Below are 9,243 nucleotides of genomic sequence, written 5' to 3' on the forward strand. Positions count from 1 at the left end.
AGCTGAAATATAGATTATGAGGGTGGGTTGGGTTGAATTAAGGAGAGATCTTGCTTGTAGAAGATATTACTTTCCCAGTGGATACAGTAACTGCAACAGCAAGTGTTGAAAACATCAAAACTCACTGAAATTGTTTGTTTGTTTTTTTTTTTTTTTAAAAAAATCACATGTAAATAAAAATAAAAATAGATGAGTGCTTTTTATTGAGTTAGTCATGTAAGTGAGGAGATGGTAACTGGGTCCTCCTGCCTTCTTCCCAGCCCTTGATACTGATTTCTTGTATGGATTTAGATAAATCTTTTAATATTTTCTTTGTAGTTTACCTCCCTGTAGAACTCTTATCTCTGTACCATGAAGGCATAGGGGAAATATACAATGCTGCTGTCTGTGTTGTGAACTATTTATAATACACTATAGACTTAGCTAAATGTTTGCAATGAAATCCCCAAATACACAAACCTTAGACTCATTGTGCACTTGCTGAAAGGTTAGCACTGGGATATGTGGGCAATATTTTTATCGAGTACTGATAAACACTGTAAGCAGCCATGGAGAAGTCACACACAGGTATTTTCACTTTCTGCTGACCTTTTGTGTGGCATAGGAAATAAATAATGCCGATGTTGGGCACTGGCACAACTCTATATATAAAGAGGAGGTTCCCAATGGACTTCAGAAAATCTCAAACTGCAGGATCAGCCCTTGAGTTTCTATAGATTCATGTGAATGAATTTAAAGCAGATTTTAAATAGTGTTTTTCAAAAGTTAAAAAGAAGGTTTTTAGTTTTGGTTTAAGAGTGGAAATTGATTCCTGTGGTTTCTACAGTTCAGAAACACTGTGAGGCTCCTTGCTATGTCAGACACATTATGGAGAGAGGATATTTCATTCTGCAGTGGTTTGTATCCCATGTACCTTAGTACAAGAGGGCACCCAAAAAGAAAAGATCAGGCTCTTGCTCCAGCTTGGGTTTGACAAGGAAGTTAAAGAGAATGTTGAGGCTGCCATCATACTCACCCTTTTTCATAATTCCAGCCTCTGAATCTGGTTAATAACTGCCATGGATGGAGACATCTTGTTCATATTCACCAATGTCCCTGTTTTCATTGGATTAATCAACTCGGATTACCTGATGCTTCTTCTGAATAGCTTTAATGGAGTGAAGACAGTAAATGATTTTATATAGACTGAGCTCTTATAATTTATTCTAATGGAAGTATCAAAACAAATTTATTATAGTGTTTTACCTCAAGTTTGTCTTTGTAGCAGTAGCAAGAAGTTGGGTGTGTGCAAAGAACCTGAGAGCGTTAGTCCCCAGTCCCTGATACAGAGACTTATTGGTGTGCCTCACTGCTGGTAGTCTCAGCAACCTCTGTATGAGTAATTTTAGCTCAATGTCATGTCTGTTGAGACACTACATATTTCACATTAAATGTTATTTACTGTAACTCTGTTCGTAAACGACCGACAGCATTATTGGGAACTGTCCTTTGCATGCCTTATATCAAATACGGATGCAGATCACATTTACAGCTCAAAATACATGCAATGTAGATTCATAAATTATAGAAGAAACAACACAAAGTAATGAGAGATGTGTCGTCTTTAGTTTCTCATTTGAGAGGCAGCAGTATGTCACAGGAGATTTATTTACTATCCCAGCAACTGGCTTTCTTGTAGGCAATAGTTCATCACTTTAGCCTGCACATAGGAATAAAGATGTTTTGCAAGAAGTAAAACAATAAGATAGCAGTCCACCAGTAAAGACAGCAAGGAAGAAGATGGAGGTTTCTATTCAAAAGTGTGCTGCAGGCCACAGTGAGCAGAAATTTAAAAAGGGAAGATATTTTTTGGAAACACTCAGCCTGTCTTTAGTGGTTTAAAATAATGTCTGTGTGTTCAAGTGCAATAGTCAGAGATGAAAAACTCCTGTTCCTCAGCCTAATATTAAATTAGCAAGGAACTGATTCCTTTCCACCTTGGGTGAAAATCATATTTGGGCTAAAGCTTCAGCATTAGCTTTGCCACCTATGAGCCATCCTATGGGATGTATCAGTGAAGCAATGTTCTTGAGGTGCCCAAGAGAGGAGCTAGCATGGGCTCCTGCAGTGCAAAGGGATGAGGAGCATGGCAGGCAGCAGCAGCAGTGCACATACAGATCTGTAGGGCAGCCTGGTGGGACTGCTATGGATTATCTTTTTGGCAGTATCATAGAGACTACTGTACATCTGCATTAGCCAGACTGAGTAGATTATAGCCCTCTAAGCTAAGGCAAATGCATATAGGCAGGGAATATGGACAAAACTGCATGCAACATGCATGTCTAGAGGCCAAACTTAATCGTCAGTTAACATGGACGTAGGCAGCAGTGTTAGTACACACTGAATTTAATTAGGCTAGAAGGTATTGTGGTTAATCCTGTTCTGTTTTTAATATTTTGTACAAGTAAATTTGAGCTGAGGATTGCAGAATAGTTCTTCAAAAGGGAAAAAAAGATGTGATGTGTTGCCTGGTTTTGTGTTTATTTCAGATGCAATAACCACTTAACAGTAGGGTTACAAGCAGAAAGACATTCTTCAGATTATTGCTTTTCTAGGGCGATGTTTCTTGCATGATTTTGTGTGGGCACATCCCTGTGGACACACAGAGCCCCGGCACAGCAGGGTCTGCCTACTGCAGAGCAATTCAACAAGATACAAGAAGGATCCTTTCGATGAAATACATTTCTTTACAGCCAGTAAAAGAGTTTGTTACATTCAGAAATGAACTGAAATGATTTTCTGCTGGAGTCACCTACCATTTTACCATATTGTGCCAGATCTTGCATGTTACTGATGAAAAAGTAAATATTTACGAAAGTTATGTAGGCAGAGAATGCTCAAAGTTGCTGGCTGTGTTTTAAAAGCTTGCAATCCTAAATGTCAGGGTTCTATTGGTTTTTGCCTTTTGTAATATCTAGTTTTATTCAATAGAATTTCCCATCTGCAAGGTTAGAAAACCTCAGTAGATGTCGATTTGTATGTGATCTGTATATCCAATGAGGGGAGCTACACAGTCAAATAACTAAAAGACTGATGCTCTCTTGCTCATGAATCTTGTATTACAGTGACTACATGCAAAGCAAAGAGAAGTGCATAGAAGTTTACAAAATTGGAGTTAATAGAAAGTTTATGCTTTTGTTAGTTTTTATAAGAGTTTATAATAATTGAGAGAACTTGATTAACTGAAATATCAAAAATATTAAAGCTTTTAAGAAAATAATATTCAGATTAACCTTAGAGTATTTTGGGAGCATTTGGATGCTTTAAATAACTGTATAAATTGTTGGATGTCACAATTTCTTGCATTATTAATAAAAGTAGCAGCTTTGCATCTTCCAGTTTTAATTATTTCTCTAAATATCTCCAGGAAATAGAAGTATAAAATAGCAAGCATTTAAAAACACCGTGTAAGCATCTTTTGGAGAATGTCTATAAAATGAGTCATGCTTATATTTACAGTTTTATTATTGATTTTCAAATCATAAAATGAGCACAAGATTAGAAAATGGCTAAATCATGGTAGTTACCATGGGGTCAAGATTATGAGTCAGTAGTATCTTGCTACACAAGTTTCCACTACTATCAATAGATAACTCTTGTTAATTGATAGACTCTTAAAAATAAACTGAATACATGAAGATCGCCTGATATTTCACAAAAAGAAGCCACACAAAAGCAGATCATTTTTGGCAACATTGAAGCAGTTTTCAATCATTTAAAAAGTTATTTACTTCTTAAAATTCACTCGTATGTGTATATATATGTGTGTGTGTGTGTGTAGTTGACACGTGTGTGTATATATAAAACCATAATTTTGTAGATGTCCTCAGGAACTCTAAAGTTGGACTTACAAATATTTTCCAGAACAATCAAACTTGGTTAAAAATCTAATTTGGCTCATAGTGACCTCAGAACCAAATTCTGTTCATTTTCCCCTTCTAAGGTTGTCACTGTTTCATGAAGTCCCTTACTGGCTATGTCGTCCAATGAAAAATACTGCAGAGTACTGATGAAATTTTGTGCTGTTGTTCTCTAGGACCAGACTGTAGGAACTCTACTTTTATTGGAGAGATGTACTTACAGGAGTTTCATTATTTGCTAAATATCCTAACAGGAAAGTGAATCTAATTTCTTTTAAGACAGGCATACTGCATCTCCTTACACACTTCTCTACACTGGATCACACATTTTACAATGTAATTTTAATATAATCAATATAACATCAATATCAGTTTGTTTTGTGTTTTTTTTTTTTTTTTTTTTTTTTTTTTGCAGTGATGTAGCAGAGTCACTTCCCCAAAACACCACCATAACAAGCTGAAATATTTTGGTGTTAATTTTCAGAAGATATGTCTGATGGTATTGAGCTGTCAGGAGAAACAAGTGTACAGTCTTGGTTTATAAACAAACATTTGTTACATGAAAGCTCACTACATTTATATCCTTGTATTGCTGTTTAACATTTTTCCTTGGAAATCAAAATATATTCAACTGTGTTTAACAAGAAATATGTATGAGTTGGAAGGAAACCTACTCCCCCACTTGGTAATTATTCTGAGGAAACTGTATACTTAACCTTCTCTCTATGCTCTTTCTTTTGAGATAGTATTTGTGTACAGAAAAACATGAACCCTTTCTCAACTTTGTGTTTTACAAATTTTATCACTGGTGGAACTAATTGCAGATCTCAGGTTTTCAGTGGAGGTCACCTCTCCATAGTTCCTGATCATTCTTTTTTTTTTTTATTACTGTTTTTATTTTTTTTTTCTGGGGACTTCATATATTTTCCAGAATATATGATGTAAAGGCTTACTTTATTATGAACTGAAAGTCAAAAATGTGAAAATTTCCAACTACATTTTTCCCCAATGAAAATGTATGAATTCAACACTGTAGCGAGTGAATCAAAAGAGCACAGCTCTACACAGTTATAATAATACCAGAGGCTCTTTTTTTTTTTTTTTCAATCTTCATATTGAAATTGAGTGTTATGCGGAAAGGATTTTTTCTCCTTTCCTGTCTTAAGCAAATGATACCCCAAAAGCTCCAGTGCTTATGTAAGAAAAGAATGCATAGAATGTGATAGCAGTTCTTAAAAAGTGGTTTTAATACAAAACTGAGATCTGACAGAGATCCAGTCACATGGATTTCAATGCATTTATAGGAAATGTCTTGATATAGAAATAAATAAATCTGTATTTAAGTACAAATAATAATTTTCTTAAAAAATCTCTCAATTTTAAGTAGGACGCAAGAACAAAACTCAATAGCTGTGAGGTCCTAAAGCATGAATGCTAATATTTCACTTAAACAGTCCGTTAATGGAGAATTTGAGCAAGTACAAATGGGTTGACATTGGGGTCCATCTGGAACTTTTTCAGTTGCAGGAATAACTTCTTGGCTACCCCAACTAGGCACAAGAAAGCACTAAGCCGGAGATATTTTTAGTTTCCAGGCCACAATTTCAGACTGAAGATCTGAATCTGCAGAGGCAATAGTAAAAGCAGACAGTGAAATCCTTCAAAAATTGAATCTCTGCTGTCTCAGAGAGGGCTGTTGTCTGAAAGGCTTCCTGACTTTATATAGCTTTTGTTGAAAACAGTCCTGCTGTGTAGGAAAGAAACATGGTAGTGGTCTTTCTGATTTAGGACAATTGCTGCGTGATTCTTCTAAGACACGTGTTGCCAAAAATTCAATATGTTTTCACCCTTTTTCTTTTCAATCAGATGATGTCATATATATTTACTTGAAAAGTCTAATCCTTTTTGTAATAACTTTTTTCTTACATATACTAGATCCAACTCTATGCATTTTGTATCAATTACTTTATTCATTCTGGCAGGGACAAACATCTATAATAAGTATTGAAGATTATGGTAATTAACATAATAGATCTCCAGCAAGGTTGTTAACTACACTGCATATTCTTTTCTGAACGGTAAAAGTATCCTGCAGGATGGAACTAGCTCATCACTTGAAGCACTAGCTGACCAAGCAGCATCTTGTTAAATTAATGGAAATGACTCGCAAACCTTAGTCAACAGAGTGTGTTTACATTAAGTGCTTACATTCTCATCATTATTTGGTGCTAACTGATGCCTTTTGGTAGCAATTATGCAGGGTAAAGGTCAGAGCAGCACAGGGAAAGAACTGTCCCTGCCTTTTCAAAACCAGCTTTCCCAAGGCAGGATTCAGAAATCTCCCAGTACTGTGGGTCTTCAATGTGCAAATGCCAAATCTCTGCCTGATGGGCTACTGCAAAACAGCAGAAATGGTTTTTCTTTGAAAAAATCTGTTTTGTTCAAGTAGTTTCAAGACAAACACTTTTTCTTTTTTTCCTTTTTTTTTTTTTTTTTTTAATTCTATTTGCTTTGAATCAATATGCTTGCGCAGTTTCCCCGCAGCAGGTACAGCCTGTTGGGGAGGGGTCCTGTGGGGTAGGCTCTGACTGCACATGGAGCAGTTCAGCTGCACGAGGTGCCTATAAATTTGATGTGCTGATTTTGCCTCACCCTTAGGAAGCCAATTGGTCTTCCTCCCATTTTACTGTAAGAGGAAGAAAGGGACTGGAAAGCAGCAGCTAAGGAAAAGCTCCATCAATGCTGCAAGTTCAGGGGCAGGTCACTCACCCGCAGAGCAGAAGCAGTGCCAGCAGGTGTGATACCGCTGAGTGTGGCTGCTCCCCAGGTGGGGAAAAGCAGCTTCCTGAAAGCCGTCTGACGCCTGAAAGCTCCAATATGAACAGCCGGAGCTGAAGGTAGGAGAAATGTCTGAATCCTTACCTGGAACAAGTAGCAAATCTGAAGACAAGGAGGATACTATCTCTTAGTGCAAGAGGATGGTGACAGAGGAGAGGTTAGCGACATATCTCTTTCAGTCTAGCATTGCACGAGGACATACATGTATCTGACACCAGGTTGTTTCTGTAAAGACTAAGCTGCAGCAGTAAGACCCTGGTCACAGAAAGAAGTGACAGCAGCTCTGAAGATCAAGAAGCTCCATGCAGCACCATCCATGAGAAATGGCACTGCGGGCTGGTGGCAGCACAGGTGATGGGCACCACTTACCTCCTCACCTTCCCAGAAAGAGTGGATAGATAAGCACAAGTCACCAAAATGCATTAGGGAGAATTGTACTTGTGATTTTTATGGAAGCCACAGCCTCCAGTGGCTGGCAAGTCCCAGCCTGTAAATTGAGAAAATATTTGGGAGTATCTCCTGATGGAAATTTTTCATTCAAGACAAAGGCATAGTCATTTGAAAGGTATTGCATGATCACAGTGTGATCACTGAGAGATTAGGTACAAATGGCTTTGTCTTGCTATTGCCAGCATAATTTTTTTATGATACCCTCTTATCTCTTTCTTTTATGACATACAGGCACTAAGCATACTTTTGAAACTCAGAGAAAAATTTGTTGACGTTGTACATATATTATCAAAATGATCTGACCAATTATTAATTACTGTGAAGTAATGAGAATTACGCAGAAATTTAGGTTGGGTGGGAACTTTGAAAGTACAAGTCTCTCTGAAAGCAGAGCTTTCTTCAGGGATATGTGAGATGGGAGGATGTGCCAGCAGGCAGAGAAGGCAGTGAGCACCTCAGGTTTCTGTGTCCTGTGTTAAGTCTTCTGCTCCATTTCATCTGCACATCAAAAATAATAGTTTTTATGCTTTCAGGATTTTTATTATTTGGCTTCCATGGCACTGATTATTATTTTGATTTTTTTTGGAAAATTAAATAGCTTTATCTCTTTCAGTTCCTCAGTTTGTTAGATAATCATGATTAAAAGAAAACAAAATATTCTCCCATTTAAAGAGACAACATTTTCAGAATGAACTGGCAACGTGCACTTATGTGACTTTCTATTTCTGACAAACCTGTCAGGTATAATTTTTAACTTGTTTCTAAGAAACTTTAATATATTAGATTTCCAATTTAAATTCCAATTTCCTCCCCCCCCCCCTTTTTATTTTATTTTTTTCAAATGTCATCCAAGCAATTGACTATGTCAGATAAATTTTTAATGTAAGTACTACTCTGTCCTTTCTCTTTTTTTTTTTTTTTTTTGTTTAAACAAGATTTAGAGGTGAGGATACACACAATATATATTTCCTCTTTTTTAAAGGTCTTTCATAATCTGTGTAACATTAGTCTGTTTTTATTCCTTATCCTATTCATCTTTTTTTTTTCATAGCTGGCCACCTCTCTTCCTAAAGGGCTGGAAAGAATGTCCAACTCTTCCTCTCCATTGAGACTGATAGCAAAACATGGATGTGTTTAAACCTCTGCAATGCATGCTGCACATCTGATCACAATCATATCAGGTTGGGTACATCCCTCACTATCTTTGCCATCAGTGGAAACATTCCCTCAACCCAGTGTTTGAACTGGTTTGAAAGGCTAATGGAGATTCAGCTTACTTTAATATTTTTTCATATTTGTAATCCAAATCAGAATTCAAGTTCTGCCTAGTGAATGGGAAGGTTGTGCAATTATTTGTTTCTGTTGGACTATGCAATAGATTCTTCTCCTTTGAAGCTCTCATGTATTTGCAGTTGTAGAGCCAAAACTCTACCATATATAGCAAGCCTATATTTACTATGATGGTATACCTGTTCCTCTGTTGTCTCCTATGTAATTAGGATTATCCTTGAATTTTACTTGTTTCACTATAACATCTCTCCTTAGATTTTCTTCATGCAACCTGCCTTTCACACACACCTGAATCTGACAGTTTGAATCTGGAGATTTTAAGTTTAGAGCATAGTAACTTACAAATCATGATGTTTGTTTGACCCATACTAATCATCCATTATGTTTTCCTCAGGAAGCTCACTTCAGTCAAGACGGATAGGAAACATTGAAGGCTTTTGCTGCTATACTTCAATAAAATACTTTCAAATTGATTTTGTTGTTGTAGTTATTGTTGTTGCAAGAGGATTGTTTCAAGAGAGATAACAAGTTAAAAAAAAAATAATAAAATAATGGTCAAGTGTTTAGCTTCCTGGGGTGAAAACATTAAAAGCTGATGTATATTTTTGTGTTAATAGCAGGTACAAGAAGCACTGGTGACTGTACTTTCTGTACCAAATAAAATCTTAAAAATAAATCACAAGAACAGAAGAAAACATAATATGATTTGCTATAACAGAAATAAAAACTTTTTTTCTTCTCTGTTGAGTCACTTGAAAGTGTGACT

At 36.4% G+C, this 9,243-nt stretch overlaps 1 protein-coding gene across 3 annotated transcripts in view; it reads left to right on the top strand.

The window, feature by feature from the left end:
* SLITRK3 (SLIT and NTRK like family member 3) overlaps positions 1-8,950 on the top strand; it is a 29,026-nt gene extending 20,076 nt beyond the window's left edge. The window contains exons 1-3 of one of the 3 annotated variants that reach the window (XR_014696216.1): positions 6,633-6,894; positions 6,971-7,088; positions 8,239-8,950. The gene's annotated coding sequence lies outside the window, so the exon portion shown is untranslated. Of the gene's footprint in view, positions 1-6,632; positions 6,895-6,970; positions 7,089-8,238 lie in introns of those variants that run through there. The other 2 variants (XR_014696217.1, XM_084530300.1) reach the window with 2 other exon arrangements.
* Positions 8,951-9,243: the final 293 nt, after the last annotated feature.

The sequence above is a fragment of the Aythya ferina genome, assembly GCF_964211825.1.
Source record: "Aythya ferina genome assembly, chromosome: 9".
NCBI lineage: Eukaryota > Metazoa > Chordata > Aves > Anseriformes > Anatidae > Aythya > Aythya ferina.